General features: G+C 43.9%; 1 pseudogene; it reads left to right on the forward strand.

Moving 5' to 3' along the window:
- The window catches only part of LOC101581642, a 61,283-nt pseudogene extending 47,776 nt beyond the window's left edge, over positions 1 to 13,507 (forward strand).
- The last annotated feature ends 8,394 nt before the right edge of the window (positions 13,508 to 21,901 follow it).

Raw genomic sequence — 21,901 nt, forward strand, 5'->3', positions numbered from 1 at the left:
ATATTTGGAAAGATTCTCACCCTGACTAACTATATATACTGATACCTGTGAACTAAGCTACTGCACTGCAGATGGTAATTTGTAATAGTAGTTTCATGCTTGGAGGGCCTGTAATTCTGGTCTTCTGAATATGGGCTGCTTGTTATGAAATGCCATTTGCTGCTATGATGTCTCTCAAGTAGATTGTTGTTCTAGAAGTAGCGCGTGGTGAAGCAAAGGAAGAGACTGGAAAAGGAGCATTGTGGGACTGTCCTGCTTCAAGGTTGTAAATGGTGAGATTTTTGGACTTATGTGCAAACATGATATGTATAGAATTCTTTATGCCGATTTTTAAACTATATGCTAATTTTTAAATATTTTTATCATATTCTGTAGGGACTTAAAGTTCAACATATCTATACTTAATGAAAAATACCTGTTCCATGTTATGTCTAAGATGTTTGATATGCAGAGAGTTAGTAAGGTTAAGCTTAACAACCTAAGTTGTTCAATAATAAAAACAAGCTTGTCTTCTGGATGGTTAACAACCTAAGTTTGCAGACCAAAATTAGAGAAAAAGGAGGGCTGCAAGGAAAACCAACATTTTGGTCCTAGCATTCTAAAGTCAACTAAGACTCAGGACATATGAGAACTTGTACTGTAACATCATGTAACTCGTTAGTGTTCCAAATTTTCTGATCGAGGAGATTATGGGGCCAAAGAAGAAAGTGATCAATGATGTAGAGTGTGCCTAAGGACAGTCACATGGACAGAAAAATATTCTCTCAGGCTTTCACAGTAAGCACAATGGCTAAGCAATGGCCATGACTCATCCACATGGCTCACACTGACAAAAGCTGTACAATCTGAGGTACAGGATCTCAGGATAAATCCTGAGGGGCTTTCACTGACCTTATCAGAGTGAGAAGCTACAACTCTTGTTGCATAGGTCCTGCTTTACCTTGGTCTTAACCATCCAGAAGAAAAGTATATAAACGAAATATAAGAAATAAAGCCATGCTGTTATGTTGAGTTCTGGGGGACTCAGGGCAACAATTTCTAACATTACCAGTTAAGCGGAATACCCAATACTATTATTGGCTTCTGGACTCTTTTGGAATGTTGTGCTGAGTTTACAAACCTATAATATTGAAATAATGGAGCTTAACCAAAAAAACGGTATATGGATGAATGTCCATTTTGTGTCTGTGTATTCAGGGTGTCTGTGTATACATTCTCTAAATGAATATAATGATTCTTTCTAATGGTGTTTGTAGATAGGATATCAAGTCTACCTCTTGTAGAGCAATTAAACACTGAGAAGAATGTATGCAGTGTGGTAATTATTGAAACTGTCCTACCGATTTGATTTGAAACTGTGTCATTACTATTTGTTTATCAATAAAATTATGGCAAAAAAATAAAACAACCCATGTACAAAAAACAAGTATCTTAGCTATTAAATTAGATATGTTTGAATGAGTAAAAATGCAGTAATTTAATAAATAAAATTTCAAGGATTACTTCCAGTATTGAAAAAAGAATTTATAGATGTCCATCATATACCTGAATTTCTCATTGTGGGTATTTATTTTATGATGTTTTAGAGACAACCTAACATTTCTGTTAACATATCAAATATCACTGCTGCAGTTCAATTAAAATCAATTTTTCCATTTGTTCTATATATATAAATTCTAAAAAAAAATCCAGACTATCCATCCATGTTCAGAAAGATTCCTATAGAATCTAGGGATAGGAGGTTGCTATGAATAAATGCACTAGGGTATTGTTCTTAGATGTTTGTGTATATAAAGAATGTATGTGCCTACCTTATGTGCCTAATGATTTATTAAATTTTGAAAGTGTAAAAAAAATCTTATGGAGATTCTCAGGATCATTTCCTTGCTCATCTTCTACATGTAATTGTATGGTTTGACATTGTCATGTTGCCTAGCTCTTCTCCTTTCCCTCTGTTGATTAGTTAGTCCTCGAGGTCCTGCTTTCCTTTTACTTGTATTATACCTTTCTATTTGTATTACTTCTTTTGAGTTCTTATACTAGGGAGACTATAATTAAAGGCACAACTAAAAGGAAAGTAATGAATCAGACCCGAGAAGAGGTTATAGCATTTAAACAGCTCAAAGAGGCTTTATTTAGTCCCTGGGTCAGACCTCAAAAACTCAATTGCCATTTCAACCTGTTTCTTAATGAAAACTGACATGTCACCGCAGTCAATTCAGATGGTGGGACTCTGAGAAAGGCCAGTTGCCTACCTAAGACTCTCGACTTAGTACCAAAAGGGCGGCCTCCCCACTTGCATGCACTTGCCACCAGCATCCTCTTGATCAAGAAGGGACACATGCCGGCTTTGGGACAGAACCTGACTGCCCAGGGTCCTGGTGTCATTCCTGAGCTCCTCAGCAGTCAGGGACTGCATTGGCTCTTGAGCAGCTGCATCATCTAGTACCAAGACTGCTTGTCAGAAATTCTCAACTTACCTTCCAGGCAGGTACAGCCTATAATCCAACCGCCCGTGTGCCCACAGAGCTTGGACAACCAGAGCATGACTACCTTGCCTGACCGCCTAGCTCTTGGCCAGCCAACCTGATAGATGGAGCCTCTAACAGACCTGAGTATATCCTGCTCACAGACAGAAGTAACTCTGCTAAAAGTGGACAACATAAGGCTGCCTATGTCGTCTTCACCACTGAAGAAGTGCTTCAGACAAGAACCCTTCCTCAAACTTGCTACACTCAATGATCCAAGCTCTGGGCAATTATTCCCCCAACCTAGAGTCCAACGCATGGGACTCATGCTGTCCTCCAACAGGTTAATCCAACTCTGGGGGAGGACTGTTAGTTCTGTGTGCTCCTCACTGCCTTCGCAGCTTCATGACTGACCCCAACTGTCTCTTAGTTCAACACTACACATGTGCCAGCTCATTTACTGCAAGCCTGCCCAGTCCAGGAAACAGGAGATTTTAAAAAAGTTCAAAATTCTATTCACGCCCTCCCATAACAGATTGACTCTTTAACCATGGTTGTCTTTCAAAAGAGAAGGGCTATGGATCTCTTAACCAATCAAAAAGAGGGCATTTGCCTCTTTTTGGAAGTAGAATGCTGCAATTATGCAAACAAGTCTGGCATGATCAGAGAAAACTCCCAACAGAAAACTCCCAAAAAATATCTTGAGCATGGGCCCTAGAAATACAACCTGGGTCTTCCTGATGGGGCTTTTTAGAGTTCTTCCCCAGTGGACTGGGGCCCTAACAGGGCCCCTAATTACACTCCTGCTAATTCTACTCCTAGGTCCTGGCTAGTTCATCTTTTGAACAGATATCTTTTTCTTGTATTCTTTTAAAAATATATTTAGTACAGGGCTTACAGGGTCTCACTACACAGATTGGACTTGTAGTTATGCCCCTGTTTTCAGCCTCCCAATTGCAGAAATTACATTCACATGCAATCACCCCATCTCAGTCGCTATCTCAGCATGTCCTGGGGGTGGGGCCAGAACTGCATGTTTTGCTAAAATTCTACCCAGGTCCCTGCATTCTGTGTAAGCAGGCACTTTAGTCTGCTGAGCTAGCTGGCTGGCCCTCTGATTTCTTTCTCAGTGTGTAGAGACTATGCTCGGCCAATTATTGTTACACCCTGCCCCAACGTATGACCTCCTCCCTTCAGCAGAAGATGAAGCTTCTTTACAACCAAAAATGGGGGCAATGTGATGGAAATTTTACAAATCAACTAATAACATGATACCATATTAGGACAAAATGTGATTCTCTAGCCTATCATGCAGTTCGACAGTTAAACTCAGTTAGCCAGTACTATACAAGTGCTGCAAACTAGGCATACCCTGACCCAAGTCAGTTCGATTGAATTTAGCTACACAGCCTGTGCTTTCTAGGGAGAAGAGGTGACCAACACTATTACTCACTTACTTCAAAGACTTTCTGCCCAGCAATGAGAGCTGGCCAACGCTGAGCAATACAAATTCACCATACGTTCAAGCTTCTGTACTTCTTGCTTACAAAATTTATATAACCAATTCGAATCAGCTTGGGGAAGATAACCAATGAGCTTGGGGCTGATGTTTTAGGAGTGATACCTACCAGCTTCCTGGTATAATGAAGTTAGTTGCCTTTCAACTCCTTGAGGCAGGCATTCTTCTATATGGCTTGGTAACAGGTTCCACAGACTTTTGACAGACATAGCAGCAAACAATCGATTAAAGAGGGGCAAACAAAAATTATGATAAGGGCTTAAATAAAAAAATTATATTATAGCAAAGGGCATAATGCTATGGAACCCCTTCCCAATCCTCAAATACAACCCTATCTTTGGACATACTTCTCCCATCATTCTTGGCAATGTGTCTTTTTCTTGAGACAGAGTCTTGTTATTTAGTGTGTGCTGGCCTTGAACTCTCTATGTAACCCTAGCTGGACTTGAACTCTTGGTAATCCTCCTGCTTCTGGCTTAGGAATGCAGCGATTACAGGTTTATGTCAATATTCTTGGTTAAGCGGGCTGTCTTTTACTGTAAATTTTCTTTAAAACAAACATTCAGGAGGCACATACTGTATCCCAGCTCTAGAGGCTGAGACAGGAGGATAATGAATCCAGCCAGCAATGTAGTGAGACTGTCTCAAAATATTACAAAATAGGGTTCAGGATATAACTCAGGGTGAGAGCCTTGTGTTCAATTCTTGTGATCGCGGGATTTCTAAAAGAGGGAAAGTAGGCAAAAATCCAGTGCTTGTTTCTGTTCTAATTCTCAGACATGTGTGGGCTTAACATATCTCCTGCACAGTCTAGGAAATGAATGCTGCTGAATCCTTGATACAATAATCTGTGCATTGTCAATATTTTGGTGTTTATTTGGGGACTTCTGTGAACCTACAGAATTCATATGAACCTCACCAGAGAACAAAACAAAATGAAAACATAAAATCAACCGCAAAACTGAGCCTCCCCCTCCCCATTTGCACTACAGTTGTCTGGGCTGCCAGTAGCTACAGGAGGTTGCTCGTGAAGTAAAGGTCCCTGAAGCTAATACCCTGGGTGTGCTCAGAACAGAGTTGGGAGCCTCTCCCACCCAAGCCCTGGCAAGTTAACGGAGTGTGTGTGTGTGTGTGTGTGTGTGTGTGTGTGTGTGTGTGAATGGACACAGAGCATTGTCCTCCTCAAAGTACACAAGTTGGGGCCTTGGCTTCTTCTACAGAGGGATGGACATGTCACACAGGCTGCAGACCACCTAGAGGAACCTGTGTGTTCTGGTTAAAGACCGAGGACACTCACCATTGTGACTGAGCCTTCCCAAGTTCAGGGTCAGATGCACGGCACTGCCTGCCTTTCCCTTCTCAGGTGTTAGATATTTTTTTCCAGAGAGAACGCATGTGGATCTCCAGATGTAGCTTTGCTTTCTGGCCTCAAACTGTCAGCAATCGTCCTGCTTCAGCCTTGTAATGCTGGGATTACAAGCATGTCCCACAAATCCCAGTGAGTCATTTTCACACTCTGCTAACACCTTCACCCTCTCAGGTCTCAGCTGTAATCTAATCCATCTACACTTTGGTTCAGGGCGGCAAGGGTGGTGGGACACAAGGACCTATCATTGGATCACCTGAGCCCAAGCCCTGCCCAGAATCCGGGTGAGGTCTGGTTTTAACAGCCTGGAGTCTTCCTGGGCTGGGGTCCACTTAGCCCTGGAATTGAAGTAGACATTACAGAGTGCATTTTCAGCTTCCTTTGCCGAAACCGGACGTGGTTGGAGAGAATAATTCTAGGTAAGACAAGTGGGTGAGTGGTGTGGGAAAGTAACTTCAGTGTGGTGGGAATGTACCGCTGCGGTTCCTGTTGGAAGTAGGGAGCAGGGAGTGTGCATCTACACAACCTGCTGGGGTTCACCAGCTGCCTGCTCCCTGACTTGTTTCTCCCTCCATCCACTCCCCTCTCCATCTCACCCCACCCTACTTTCTCACTGGAGGTGGTCAGGAGATGGATAGGTTTGCTCCCTGCATCCCTACCTTTGTAGTTCTCTCTGTGGACCTCTCTCTTCAGTCCAAGCTTAGCCTGGCCTCTTAGGAGCTCAGCCCAGGATCTAGGACACTCCCTCCCTCTCCTCCCACTATGCGTGACTGTGCTAATCTCAGTTCTCACAGATTCTGTCCTTGGAGAATTTTGTGTCCATGCCAACTCCAGGGGTCCTGACACCTTCTCTACGCAATCCAAGTGTGTGGAATTTAAGGAGGGAATTTGAAAAGTAGAATTAATCGGCTGATTTTCCCAATTGTGGTAGAGAGAGTGTAAGCTCATGGAAATCATCCATTGAATTATGGGTGTTTTTGTGGAGGAACATTATGACTCTCTCTGTACTGGGAATCCAGCTACACCTTTTAAAATTTTATTTTAACAGGGTCTTGCTAAATTGCTAAATTGTTGGTGGAACTCAGGGTTGTAATCCTCCTGCCTCAGCCTACTAATACTGCTGGGATTACTGATGGAGCCAATGTGTTCAGCTGGTAACTTTCTCCTTTTTAACAAATTTTACTTATTCATTCATTTGATGCTTGGTATTGGGTGGAGCAAGCAAGCAGTCAGAAGCAGAAACAGCCTGTCCCATGCTCTTACTAAGCTGGGAGAGTTTCATTGTGCCTATCGAATGCATATTCTAATTGGGACAGTTCTCTGTTTTTGATGGATTTACGAGAAGGTCACTGTTGTGGTTAACCGAGGAGACTCTGTAGTGACCAACACTAATTTATTCTGTGACTTGTCGGTTGTGCTGTTGAGTTCCTTACTTGTGAACTGGTAAGCACATTGTATCTTAGAAATATTATTAGTTCCTGTCTGCCATATGGTAGAAATATCCCCTGCCACATTTTGTGGTTTCTCTTGATTACAATCATTGACATTTCAGGTTTTTATTCTTTTCATCAGATGTTTAATTTTTAAATAGCCAATTTCATCTGTCTAGAGTTTTGATCTTAACATCATGCCTTCTCTCTCACAATACTGCTTTTTTCAAGTACATAGCAATTTTTGTACAGTCATGTGTTAAACTCACAAGGGATCCTCATATCCTGGTTACAAGTCCTCCGGTGGCCGCTGGGCACCTGGACCTTTGATTTACTCTTATACCACATCTCCCACTGTACCAGATACGATTAGTGATTAGGCCATTCAGAACACTCCATAACATCTCAGGAGACACTTGGGGTGAGAGCAGGGATTGTATGAAGAAGAACCTCGATCAGGATAGACTGCTGCACACACTCTTCCTAACTATCTGCCTGCCAGAACATGGTCTCATGTCCTCATCAACCCCTCATTAACTTTATATGCCCTAACTCCAGTGTGTGTTCTGTACAGCCTACTTACCACGCACCATAGATTACCTTAGTTCACCTTAAACATGCTCATGACATTTACACTGGCTAATGAATGGTCAATGTTTTTTGTCTTTTTGAGACAGTGATTCTATGTACTTCAGGCTGGCCTTAAACTCACTTTGTAGCCCCAGCTGGACTTGAGCTAGCAGCAAAACTCCTGCCTCAGCCTCCAGAGTGCTAGGATTACAGTGTGTACCACCATGCCTGTCTTTATTCAGATTTTTAATTATTTGTTCATTGATGGGACTTGAGTATTGGACTAAAGGTGGTAGGACAGGCCTGGAAGGCCTTTCTGTTATGGTAAAGGAAAGGCCATTTGCATTTCTGGCTTTGCTAGTACCTGTGTGAATGTGAGCCATGTAGACTGTTTTTTTTCATTTTCTGATGAGATGGTTGAAGGGAAGAATCATGCCACGGATGTGCTGGGCACACTCTGCCACTGAGCTCCACTCCCAAACCCAATTTAGGGCTCAAGTTTTTCTCCTTCCTTAGCAGAACTCCAAAGAGTTGGCCATCCCTATTTCTGTGTCTATGTTCTTTGTGATCTTCAGAGGAGATAGAGAAGGATCTAATGCACATTTGTTCTGCTGTTCCAAGAAAATGCTTCACATGGCTGCCACACACCCTTCACTTCCTAAAGTCACTGGCTTTCCATGAATGCATGCCCTCCCCCTCATCTTCCTTCTGACAGGATGTAAACTTGCCTAGTCCCCTCGTTGCCCCTCTGACCAACTCTCTGCCCATCCCACAGACACCAAGGAGGTGCCCATGGATGCCATGAGACGTGGAAGATTCTACAGCATGGAGATGGGGATGAGCACCTCCAAGAAAGGAAAGGCAGAGTCGATCTGCCACGAGCGCTGGGATTATCTCAGCCTCCACTCTGTAAGGTGCCACTGCACCAGGCCCAGCTTTCGGCCTGTCGTACTGTGTCCCCAATCCCTGTATTCCTTCTGGGGTCCCATACCACAGGACCACCTCAACTCTTGTTCTTACACATGGATGTCCTCTGTTCCTTGTATGTAGAATGAGTGTCCAGTGCTGACTGCCTCAAAGCCTGTAGGATGGAGGAGTGCCTCCAGCTTTGATCTATACACAGACAGCCAGCACTTGACTGTCCTAGACCCCAGGGTGCTTCTTGATTTCAGATCCTCATGATTAGCCAATCCACCCACTCCCACTCTGGCTGGTGACAGTCCCAGCCACTATCCTCAGCTGGAGCCCCAGCCTCTAGCTAGCTCATACCTCTGGGATATAGTAGGGAAGCCAATCCTAGGGTTTCCATACTGGAGGAGACATAGAACTTCCTCCATTCATCAGTCCTCCAGGTCGAGCACAAGGATACTGCCATCCAGCAGCTCTCAACTGGGCCCGTTGGCCCAGTCCCCCATCTCAGACATGAGCCTGAGTCCCCCTCTCAGATTCTGAGACTGAGTCTCCCATCCTAGACCGTGATCCTGAGTCCCCTATCTCATACTTTGAGCCTGAGTCCCCCATCTCAGATTCCGGGCCTGAATCACCCATCTCAGACCCTGAGCCTCTGTCCCCCTTCTCCGACCCTGAGCCCGAGTCTCCCACCTCCACTCCACCACACTCTCTGCCCCAGTTCCCCATGCCAGTCCTGGAGCCCCAGACCCCCAGCTCACCTCCACCTCCCTGCCGGACCCGCCGCTGCCTCTTCAAGCCCTAGTCAGTGTTGCCTGAAGCCTGGCATCTAGACGTGCTCAGTGTGATATGCTCACACTGTCCAGCCCACAGTCCCCCATATTTCTCCACCTTCATTCTTCCCTTGTGCCTTTCAGCCCCCATGGACACCCTTCGCAGCCCCTGCCTGGCTGGCATGCTAGTGTCCTTAGACATGCTACTCCCAAAACAGAGATGTGACTTTTATGTACTTATGATTTGAAGTTATATAAGTGATGGGCTATAGAAACTGTTTCTTTGCTCTCAATTGGTCAATAAAGCTTTAAAGTTAATAAATGTTTACAGTTGATTAGTTTTGCCTCCATCAGAATGGGTCTTCCGGTGGAGCACCTGGGTACCCACTGTCTACCAGTCCGTGCTCTGCTGCAGCCCAGCCACCCTGCAAGGTCCTGAGTCCTACAGGTGACACCCACCCTAGCACATTGACCTGGAAAACGCAGACCTCGCACTGTGGGTGCTGCCTCTAGGACTATGGAGCCTCTTTAGTTCAGTGGGTGTAAAGGGTCCACCAACTCCTGTCCCTAACACTTGCGCCCTTTATAGACCATGGTCTTTAATCTTCCTTACACCTGTTGTCTTTTAACTCACAGGATATGCACATCTTCTTGCAAAACTATGCACTGACTTTTTCTTTCAGTACTGGGGGTGGATCCCAAGGGACAGTTTAGATTTTTAATATTGAGACAGCGTCCTGCTAAGTATACAGTTTGAACTTGAATTTATAATCCAATTAAATAAATCACATACACTACAAAATCTGTTTCTTCTTAGTTTTCCTGTTAATATACTTTAAAGCTGGGCTTGCCTGGATGCGTTATAGTGTATTTAATTTGCCCAATCTCAATTGCCATCCCAGGGATCCCAGGGGGAGGACTAGAAAGCATGACCAGGGAAAGGACCCAAAACCCTTGTGCCTGCTTGCAGGCATTTTAATCTGCTGAGCTATTTGGCAAGCCCTCTTATGTATATGTTTTGAAAGTTTATACTGTTACCTCTCATGTTTCGATCTGATATCTATTCATTAATTTTTCCCACAATTTTATTGAGAAATAAATAGCAATCCGACAGTTTCAAATCAAACTGATCAGAAAATTCGGGACACAACTGAGTTACATAACGTTACAGTACAAGTTCTGATATGCCCTTAATCTTATTTGACAATGGAAAGCTAGGGCCAAAATGTTGGCTTTCCCTTGCATCCTCTTTTTTCTGTAAGTTTGGTTTGCTAACTTAGATTGATAACCTTCCAGAAGAGAAGCTTATTATTATTACCATAAAACCTAGGCTGTTGAGCTTAACCTCACAATCTGTCTGAGTATCAAACATCTTAGGCATGACATGGAACAGGTAGTTTTCATAAGTTATTGATATGTTGAACGTGATGTCCCTACAGAATATGATAAATACTAAAATATATTTTAAAATTAGGAATAAAGAATATATATACTTACAAATAAGTCCAGAATTCTAACCATATACAACATTGTTGCAGGACAGTCCTGCAACACTGCTTTTCCTGTCTTCTGCCTTCATTCACCACCACCTTCCTTTTTAAACTAACATCTACCTGAGAGAGAGCACAGCAGCAAGCGGCATATCATGATAAGCAACCCGTATTCAGAAGACCAGAATGAGAGGCACTCCAAGTCCAAAACTACTATTACAAATTACCATCTTCAGTGCATTTGCTTAGTACTCAGGTATCAATATGTATAGTCAGTCAGGGTGAGAATCCTTAACTGCTAGATTCCAAAATCTTCTGAAGATTCACAAGATCATCGCCTTACCCATCTTGTACATATAACCTTTGGCTTTCCTCTGTCGTGTATCCTAGATCTTCTCCTTGCTCTGTCTTCATTGTCTAGTACTCAAGTACTTGCTTTCCTTTTAATTGTACTATACCTTTCTATTTGTATTTCTTCTTTTGATTTTCATATTAGGGAAACTATATGATATTTACACAGGTGTGTCTAGTATATTTCATTTATGAGTGTTTGGACAGGATATCCTGACTGCTTCCTACGCTGTGGATGAGTGCTGAGAAGGTAACAATGTGCGAGGTATGTATCATGGAAAATGTGCTCTAAAACAGCTTCAAAAGTGTCTCATTGATATTTCTTTCTCAATAAAATAAATAAAATAATTTTACTTATGAGTATATATTCAACTGTAATCCACTTAAATATAAAGGCTTCAGGTGTATCATTCTTTATAGCTCCGTAATACACCACTGTATAAAAATATCACATTTTTGTCATCCATTCCTCAGGTCACAAAGATTTGCTTATCTTAAAAAAGGAATTGATACACTTTCAAAAGTGAAACATGACAGATATTCAAGTATGGTTTTTGAATTACACTTTCCTGCCCTTGATGTAGTTGCTTAGATCCCTGATATCAGCATACAGAGCTACTCAAGCTGAAAATTCTACACACTAACTGCTATTTTCAAAAAACTAATGGAAATTCTTAGGATTACCTCCTTACTTTTGTCAGCATGTTCTCGGGATGAACAGAGGCCTTCCCCAGTGCTCAAAACACTGCAGATGTAGTTCCAGAGGTTCTCATGAAGGATATTATCCTCAAGTTTGGGCTGTCTCAGACTATCCACTCAGATAATGGCCCAACATTATGTCCCAAATCTCTCAACAGGTTGTTTCTAGTGTTGACATCACTGGGTATCTACACATAATTTATCACCCACAGTCATCTGGGACTAGAAAATGCAAATGGGCCTTAAAGGGCCCACCTCATAAAACTTATCCTGGAACTCTATGTGCCTCAGCCTCAGCCGCTACCCTTGTCTCTAACTGCACTCAGAACACTTCCTTGAGCATCCACACTCCTGAATCCCAAGAACACAAACATCAAAAACAAAAAAGTAAGTATTCATCCCTTTCACCAAGTTCAAGGTGAAATGACACATTCAGATCATAGACCCCTCCTTGCTTTTCCTCCATTGTCTTTTAAACTTGATGACATATATACTCATAAAATACTGTCCTTGTAACCTTTTTTCAAGGATTCTTCAGTCTTTGATTTGAGGCTCCGCTAATGATGAACACCTAGCTGAGACACCTGGCACTAGCTAGTATATGAGGGTGAATTGTCATCAAGACAACTCTCTTTGCCCCCAAGATGATGTCTCTGTTCAGCAAGAAGCAGCCTAACAATTATTCTGCCCCTTTCATAACAACCAAACAAATTGAATGATGGGTTCTAGGCGTAGTATGAAGGGCTGAATTACTAGGATGTTCATCTAATAAGGCTGAAGCCCTTCACACAGCAGCTGATCTTCCCAGGGACCACCTCCCCCTTCTTTTCTCACTCAGCCCAGGATGCAATGTACTTTCACCTTCATTTCCTCAGACATTTCTCAACAAACTCCTAAAACTCCCTCGAAGAAAGTCTCTTCCTCTGTGTGCTGGGTCTGCGGGGCTCGGAAAGGGCTGTGACCGGAGCCGCCTGCTCGGAGACCTGGAGTGGAGGAGATGCCTTGGACGACCAGGGGTGCCGCTGGTGTAAGACTACCAAATAACGGAACCCCTCCATGAAGCTGATGGTGAATGTGTGCGGACACACTCTGTGTGAAAGTTGTGTGGATTTACTGTTTGTGAGAGGAGCTGGGAACTGCCCTGAATGTGGCACCCCACTTAGAAAGAGTAACTTCAGGGTACAGCTCTTTGAAGATCCCACTGTTGACAAAGAAGTGGAGATTCAGAAAAAAGTGTTAAAGATATACAATAAAAGGGAAGAAGACTTTTCTAGCTTAAGGGACTATAATGATTTCCTTGAAGAAGTAGAAGAAATTGTGTTCAACTTGACCAACAATGTGCATTTGGAAAATACGAAAAAGAAAATGGACATATACCAGAAGGAAAACAAAGATGTCATTCAGAAAAATAAGTTAAAGCTGACTCAGGAACTGAAAGAATTGGAAGAAGCTTTAGAGGTAGAGCGACAGGAAAATGAACAAAGAAGACTGTTTGTACAAAAAGAGGAACAACTGCAGCAGATTATAAAATGGAAGAATAAGCAGGCCATTTTAGATGAACTGGAGAGTTCTGATCTCCCTGTTGCTGTGCTTTTGGCCCAACATAAAGACAGATCTGCCCAGTTGAAAGTGCAGCTTGACAAACCCAAACCTCTGAAGCCAGTCACGTTTTCCACAGGCATCAAAATTGGTCAACATATTTCATTTGCACCTATTCAAAAACTTGAGGAAGCTCTATATGAATACCAACCACTGTAAATAGAGACATCTGGGCCTCCAGTTCCTGAGCTTGAGTTGTTAGGCAGACTTGGGTATTAAAACCACGTCAGAGCTGCTTCTCCACAGGACCTTGCTGGAGGCTATATGTCTTCCCTCGCATGTCACAGAGCACTGCAGGATACATTCAGTGGGCTTTTCTGGGAGCCCAATTAACCTTGATTTTGCTATTTATAAGATTTGGGCCTTGGAGCTAAAACCTGAGCCAGGGGACTAGAAAAGTAAAACAAGCTTGTAAAACGATACCCATATGCAGCTGCACAGCAGTACTATCACTAGCACCTGTATTAATGTACTAACAGAGAAAATTTCAGAACTAAGATGAGAAATATAGGGGATGCTTGTTTGTGAAAGATTTATTTTTTGCTTAATTTTTTTCTGAGCCAGATTGAAGCAGTGAGCCTAATCCAATGGAAGAAAAGAATAATCTATGTATGTATGTTTAAGGTCCACAGACTAGTAAAATCTTTTTCAAAATAAAGCTAAACTTTATAGTAAAAAAACAAAACAAAGTCTATTAATACCTCACATTCTTTGTCTTAGGTCAGAGGATCTATCTGCCGCATCTGGCCTCAATCCTCTCCATGTCTTTGGAGTAAACAAAGGGTTCTTTTATCTTTCCTATCTCTTTACTGTGCTGCTGAAAACCCTGTCAGCCATTGACTAGAATACTTTGTTCATTGTCAACATAACTATAAAGTGTGCCCTGAACAATGCTTTGGTTTCTTTCAATTCGGAGAATTCTATATTACCCTCTTCGTGCTCTCCAAATGTGTTCCAACTTTTTGAGATTTCTTGTTAGATTCATGCATTGTTTATAATATTTGTTTGTTCGTTTATTGACACAGACTGTAAGTATACAATTCAGTCGGCCCTGGATTTCACTTTGTAGCCCAGGCTGGTCGCAAAGTCTTAGCAATCCTCTTTCCTCAGGCTCTTGAGTGCTGAGACTGCAGGTGTGCATCACCAGGCCCAGCTGATTCATTTACATAGTCAGTCTATTGCTCTTAGTTAGAGTCTCAGTTTGGAAACGAGTTAAGAATTTCATCCACTATAAAAACATATTTAAAACCCAAAAGTTGAGACTGCATGGCACACCCAGCCCCGACCCCAATGCAAGCTGAGATTGGGAGCTGGGGAAGGCCACATAAACCCCACAGTGCCCACCTAATACCTTGTGGGGGAGCTGGAGGAAAGTGTGCTCATCTTTCTCAGGTCCCTGGGCCATTCCGATTCTCCATGAAGACTCCACTTGTCTGGATTTCTCCCAGCAGCTGGGCACAGTGATTCAGGGGAAGCCATGATGCCCTCGCCTATGCCTCTCACTGTGAACGGTGCCCACAACTGAAAAGGTATCCCACCAGCTGATAACTGCGGGAGCTCCTGTGTGTGTACAGCAATATTTACCTGACACCAATTTCAGTTCAGGCACAGAAAAAACAAAACAAAACAAAACAAAGAAGTGTCTACTGCAGGCTGACTTGCTGGATGGCAACATCCTAACCCTAAGGGTAAGGGTACCAATCTGGGACTGAGGATGCCTGGATTGAAACAGACACAGTGATCAACCTATTGGCACACAGGATCCGAAGGGACAGAGACAGTGTCACCCATGTGGCCCTTCTCCAGCTTTTTCTCCTATTCCGTATGAGGCCTGCAGAGCCTGTGCACAGCATGAGCTGCACAAGTCCTCAGCACCAAGCACATGACCAATGCTGGGTAACTTAAGCCACTGAAGAGATACACTCGGCATGGGACAGGGCTCCAAGCCCAGAAATCAGTGACATACCTGCTCCCACAGGAAAGCTTAAACTGCTTGTAACACTAGGCAGAGATAGGCTTGCAGCCCAGGAGCTGGAAGGAGTGAGTCCTGCTGGGGTGATGCTCCCAGATCATCGGGAGCCGTGCAGCTCCTCTCTGGCTGGAGAACGATGACTACCACTCGGGACCAGCCACGCTGCGCTGGGAGAGCAGAAATGTAAAGCACCGAGCTAACATCTTTGAATCCTGGTCTTGAGGAGCAGTGATCTTGTTCCCCCTCCATAAATGAGCACACACACACACACACACACACACACACACACACACACACACACACTTCTTGCTTTCTTCACAGGACAGGTGCCTAGGTCACCATATAGTGGCTCTATCTTGTACTGACAACTCTTTCTCAGTTCTCAAGGTTCAGCCTGGCCTCTTAGACCAGTGTGTAACTCACTAGCAAAGGACAGCAAAGTGCCCAGCCTGGCACCTATCGGGCCTTCAGGGCTCACTTTTTTAGCTAGCACTGAGCGCCTAGAGCCTGTACAGAACTTGAAGGCTCCTGAGATTCTAGGAGAATCATACAGGGTGTGTGCTTTGGCCCAGGAAGGTGCCTTTTCAGAAGTTTACCTTCAGTATAATGGGCACGTGGGATGTGCTTGCCCTGCTCCAGCCTCCTTTCCTTGAGAGCTTTAGGAAACCAGGCGCGAGCTCTGTGACTCTGGTCCTCCCCAAGAAGCATTTGGGGCCCAATGAGACCATTTCTCTCAGACTGTGATGGCTCACTGTGATGGCCTGGCCTCCTGACCTAAGGACATTTGCAGGTGAGGAGGGTGGAACGTTGGTTGCATTTGCCTCTCCCAAAATAAGAGTACAAGGCCAGGAGGAAGCCCTGGACACGCTGCGCCTCATTTTGCTCTCAGATGCCCATCCTACCTATCTGCCAGTCTTGGGGCCACATAGGGCCTTCTATACTCTGACACTCCTTAGCCAGACTCAGGAGCCAGACCACCAGATGCCTGAAACTCACGGCTGTGTTTTCAGACAAGGTGTGTGTCTGAGCAAGCGCTGGTCTTGGGATTTTTGCTTATTTCAATAGGAAAAGGTCGTCTACTTCTCCAACTTTAGTTTTTTTAGCTGTAATGCCCCTGACCCTGTCAGTGGTGACAAATGTAACTGAAGATTAAGGAAATAAATAACCTGTGGACAACAGTCACTTTGCCTAAAGCAACACCTTGACCAATGACTCACTACCGCTAAGGGCTGGCACAGATTGAACCTTCGCATCGCTGCCCTGGGATATATTATACCATGCCCAGCATGTTGATTCTGGGGTAGCCCCAGGGTTGCAGAGCCAGATCTGTCCAACACACAGGCCTCTTTTAAGGAATGGGGTGGGTACTTAGGGAGCTCCAGTGCAAAAGAACTTGAAGAAGTGACCTTAAGGACACATCTTATGCTTTCAAATCATATGCCTCTGGATTGAAATTAATGGCCAAGTCCTTGCCTTACCTAAGCCCACGATCTAAAGAAAGTATCCTCAGGAAAGTGAAGTGAAAAAGATGCCTCCTCTGCCATCCAGAGAGGGCTCAGAGCCACTGTACCCTCCATGCCATTCCCCTGCCTTCCCATGTGAGACTGATCTCAGGCTCAGTTTGGAGGGTTGACCACAGGGACTTGGGCAAGGTAGGCAATGATGCTTCTACGCCCTTTTCAGGACGTCCAGACTCCAGATAAGACTAGAAGGATGGGCAAAGTGACACATTTTCCTATGAATGACAGCACTTTCTATCTGCCCCATGTCTGCTGAGGATAAGGACAAGTTAGAGACCATGCTGAAGAGGTTAGGCCCAGCCTGGATGGACTGCACTGCAGCCTGTTTTCCAATCTCCTGTCCTAGCACAGAGAGTACTCAATGGAAGCAAGATGGGAGATTCTCACCCCAAGTGTTAAGGAGTTCTGGGGTACTCACACATGGAGGGCACAGATGGAGGGAGAAGAATATGAGAGCCCAACCCCTTGGGTTCTGTGACCCGCTGATGGGCCTGAGGTTGTCAGTGCAAGGAGTTTGGGAGGTCACAACAGCACCAGGAAAGTGATGCCAGCGGCCTTTGTCACCATCCCTTTTCCCTTCACACACACAGATACACACGGACACTGATTCTTTTCTCCTTTTGTTTCCTAACCATGATTTGAGCAGCCCTTCCCTAAAGCACCTCCCTCCATGTCCATCTGGCCCCTGTAGGTTGGGCCTGGCACAGATGTGACAGTCATTGGGGAGCCATTAATGTTTTGTGGGGTGGAGGCAAATGGAGTTCAGATATATCCAGTGAAGCTTAAGGAATCACTCAACACCAAGGCAGGGCCTCTCTCCTCATGGAGATTGGGCAGTGTACATCCATCGCACTGACCCCAAATTTCACCAAGATCTCTGTCTATCTGTGATGAGAAGAAAGATGGTCCTCTTGGCTCCAGTGACCATAGCCAGCCATGAGGCACCATGTATCTTTAAACATGATTCCCTGATCTCCAGAGCAGGTTTACCAAGTCCCATGCAGAGAGCAGGCAGGTTAGAGAAGGCCTGGATGGGATTCACCACAGCACAACTGTTACAGTGATTGACACATTCGCCTCTTGTCCATTCCCGATCCTCGGCAGGAGGGTAGTGCTATTAGCCCTTCTCCCTTGGGACGACAGTGAGCACAAAACTATGGACTAGGACAGCCCCTTGCCACACACTTCAGATGCAATATAAGCACATTTATGCTACAGGCCTGTGGAAGGTGAAAGTGAGACACATCAGGAATTTTAACCAATGTTCATACACGTGACCTCCAGCTGGGCCATCTCTATCCCAAAGCAACACAGAGTCCATTAAGGGATCTCAATATCATGCAGACATTACTCCTTCAACAAAAGCCTGCATGAGTAATAATTCAATAACATGAAATATGGGCCATGGTCAGAAATGCAGTAGACATTAGGTCCTAGGACCAACACCACAGTGTCAGAGATCTCCTGGGCCTGACGGTCCCACAGGGAAGCACAGTGTGAAGATGTACATAGAGCATAGGGGAGTGAGTGTCTATGTGTGAGGGCCACGCTTGTTGGTCACACAGTGTTGGGAGCTCTGATGTCAGCAGGCTGTGAGCAGAGCCTGAACAGGAAATGGCCCAGGAGGCACAGATGAGGTTCGGGCACACAGTGACCTGGAACCTGTTTTTTAGAGGTGCACAGTCACATGGACAACAATCAGGGAGCACACAGAGTGGCTCAGGCAGCTCCAAGAGGTAGTGTGGAGGAGCTCCTCACATCCCAGATACACACACTGCACACACACACACACACACACACACACACACACACACACACAGAAATACACACACAGCATCTGCATCTATTTATCTTCCATTTCAAGATATGGCCATTTTCTGGGTAGAACTTCTATCTGCTGTCTGCATAAGCAGGACAGGAGTACCTCCTGTGCAGTACCCTTCCTCACTGGACAGCATCTCCTTATTTCCCATGCCCTCCACTTTGGTAGACACTGTCCCTTCTGTGGTGTGGGACACCAGTAAACATTCTACATCATGTCCCACATCAGATTAGTGAAACATTGAAGGGGTGGATCACAGGGCTGATGCCTCCCCAAAATGACCAAGCCAGCACCTGCAGGCACAGAACAGCTATTCAGCATCATGCTTTATAGAGCAATGCAGAGGGACAGGTGAATGAGAAATTGCTGAGTCCTGGCCCTAGCAACCTGGAGCTCTGTACCACTCTGAGATCCTGACACAGAGGGAGCACAGCATTGTGCACAGAAGACCATAGAAATTTATCACACATGCTTACATTGGCAGCATGAAAAGTTATAATGCATAATTATGCACTCAGGTAGAAATGTCACATTTCTCTCCCTGAATATACCATCTTTATAACCTCTACTGTATGAACCACTCCAGGACCCAATGTTTCATTGTTCTCACCATGATGCTCACTTCAAGGAGTTGTTGGGAAGATTTAGTGGAGAGTGTACAAAATATTTGCTTAACTCTACTTACTGTGCCTAAGTGTACCCAAGAAGAGAATGAAGGAGGGGAGGGGTAAAGGGAACCTTTCATCATATACCCATATCCAAAGCTAGTCTGCTTTTGAAGCACAGAGCTTCAGAACAACCTCATGGGATTCGCCCAAGCCAGAGCTGCCAAAATTCCAGAAAGTGTCCACTTCTCCCAGCTCCAATCATGAGGACATTGCCTCCTCACCCAGGCCAAGTTGCAGCCTGCCCAAGATACTTCACCCCTGTGGTGTCAATCAGTGAATTCCTTGTGTTGACTGCCCCAGGAAGGATGTCACCCCCCTTTCTCAACCCCAAAGTTCACTATCCAACTCCAGATCTCATGATGTGGGTCCAAATGGGGGACTGATTTTAAAAGGACAAAATGGCTAAGGCTGACATTTGGTGGAGATCTGCAGTCCCTGTCCTGTACCCCAGTCCATGTAACCATTGGTTTCAGAACCCACCTACAAAACTGTTTCTTGGTTTGAAGCTATAAAACCTCATAGGTGGCAGCGAATTTGTTGCCATCCCAGCCTTCCTATTCCACGTGCAGGCAGTAGTTTTTGGTAACGGTGAGCTGGTGCAGTGCTTCATGGCCCAGCCCATGCTCCCCAGCTGGGTCAGTGAAAGTCTATATTGTAAGGGGAGGACACAGTGGGCTCTGTGCTGAGCTGGGCGCACTGTCTCAGACTGAGCAATGCCCTTGCCCAAGGTTTAAGGCTACATCTCCTGAAGTGCAGGGCCTAAAGCTCTCTGTGAACAGCCTCAAGAGACCCACACCACCAAGAAGAAAATCATCTACACATTTCAAAAGGTAAACATTCAATAAATATGAATGGAATCACATTTCTCCCTAGCTCAGGAGCCAGAAATACTAATCTGTGGTGATCCAAAAGAAGGGTGGCTCCTTTTGAGGCGATAAGTAAGTAGCACAGGAGAGGATTGTGAAGCTCTGTAAGTTGATACGTCAATTTCTACATAGGTCACATGGGTAAGAACGTATTTCAAATCCAGTGATCCTTATACTTCGCATTTGTTTATTTAACTGCACAAGTGTAAGCACTCAGTTTAAATAAATGACAATTTAGTCTTTGGCATAAATGAAAATGCAAGACATTGTCCAAGATCTTTGCATCAAATGCAAAATTTCACCAACATAAAAATGTACTAAAGTCTGAGAACACGTGGCACTTATTGTCACCAGTGTCCAGTACCAAAAAACCAAAGCTTCTGGAAAAACACAGGTTCAGGTTCAGAACCATGGACACAGCACACAGAACTGGGCCTCCTACCTGTGTGATGAGGTCCCATTACCACCTAAGCAGCTGTCCAGCTGTCTTTTGTGTATTTCTCAATCCCAAATCCTAATTTCTCTTTAGCATTTTCATGATTTATTAAAAATACTCAATGTTTCAGAACACCTAGAGCTCAATTTCATGTGTGTATTTGACTGTACATCAAATGCAATAGCAAGACCAAGCAACAGTATAACTGTATCTCCTTGTGGATGTATACCCTGTTTCTTCTGCTGTTGAAAAGTTTATAGAGTATTTAAATGAACTTTTCAGTATTTCTATACTCCAAAATTCATTTTAAGAAAACTGAAAAGCCATTGGGAAGCATATCTCAATTCAAAAATTGGATGATCATTACACAAAAAATTGCACATCAGAGAATTTATGCTCCTGGTCTGTGACACGAGTACCACATGTGAAAGAACCTCATTCAAGCAGTGTGTCTTGGGTGCTGGGGACTGTGTCCTTTATTCTGACTCTGTCATTTTCAAATAATGCTTAGCAATATATATTCTGACCAAGATTTGAAACAAGAGCGAACATCTCATTCCCAGGATGTATGTCAGAAGTTTCCTGAAGAGGTTCAAATTCAGAGACGGGGCATCTGGGAAGTGCATGGATACCAATGAGGGTGTTTGTGGGTAGGTGGCTGAGATGGGCTTATTAGGTTTTCTGGAAAGCTTGGATGGCAAGACCAGATCTGTCCCCAACACCAGAGCAAGGGGACCAGGCTTCAGAGCCGTACAGAGCCCCAACCCAGGACAGCAAGAAAAACCAAAACCTTGTGCTACTGGCAAAGAAAATAGCCTTAAGGATCAATGAAACAGAATAGCAGATGCAGAAATAATTATAAACACACTCAGCCACCTTACCTTTGACAAAGGAACCAAACACCACCAGAAGATAGAAAGCCTCTTTAATGAATGGTGGTAGAAAAATATAGCAAAGACTAAAATGAGACCCATATCTCTCACAATGCGCTGAAGTCAAAATGGCTCAATGATCTAAATACTAAGACAAAACAGTAAATTTCATTGAAAATGGAATAGGTATAACTCCTGAAGACACTGGTATAGGCAAGACTTAATTAAAAAAAAACCGTAAATGCATGGACACGTTCACTAAAAATCAACGACTGGATCTCATCTTATTAAAAAAGTTTTTGTACAAATAATGTACAGACTACTAACATAGTGAAGAGACAACGCACAAATTCAGAAAAAGTTTTTGCCTACTGTTTCTCAGACAAAAGGTTAATATCCATAATATATAAAAATTGAAAAAAAATCAGACCTTCCAAATGTAAAGACCCAATCCAAAAATGAGTATCTGAACAGAATAGACACTTCTCAGATGAAGCAATTGAAATGGCAAATAAATATATGAAAAATTTCAACATCACTGGTCATTCGAGAGATGCGAATTAAACAACAC

This window comes from Octodon degus, unplaced genomic scaffold (genome assembly GCF_000260255.1).
Source record: "Octodon degus isolate 3935 unplaced genomic scaffold, OctDeg1.0 scaffold00037, whole genome shotgun sequence".
Classification (NCBI taxonomy): Eukaryota; Metazoa; Chordata; class Mammalia; order Rodentia; family Octodontidae; genus Octodon; species Octodon degus.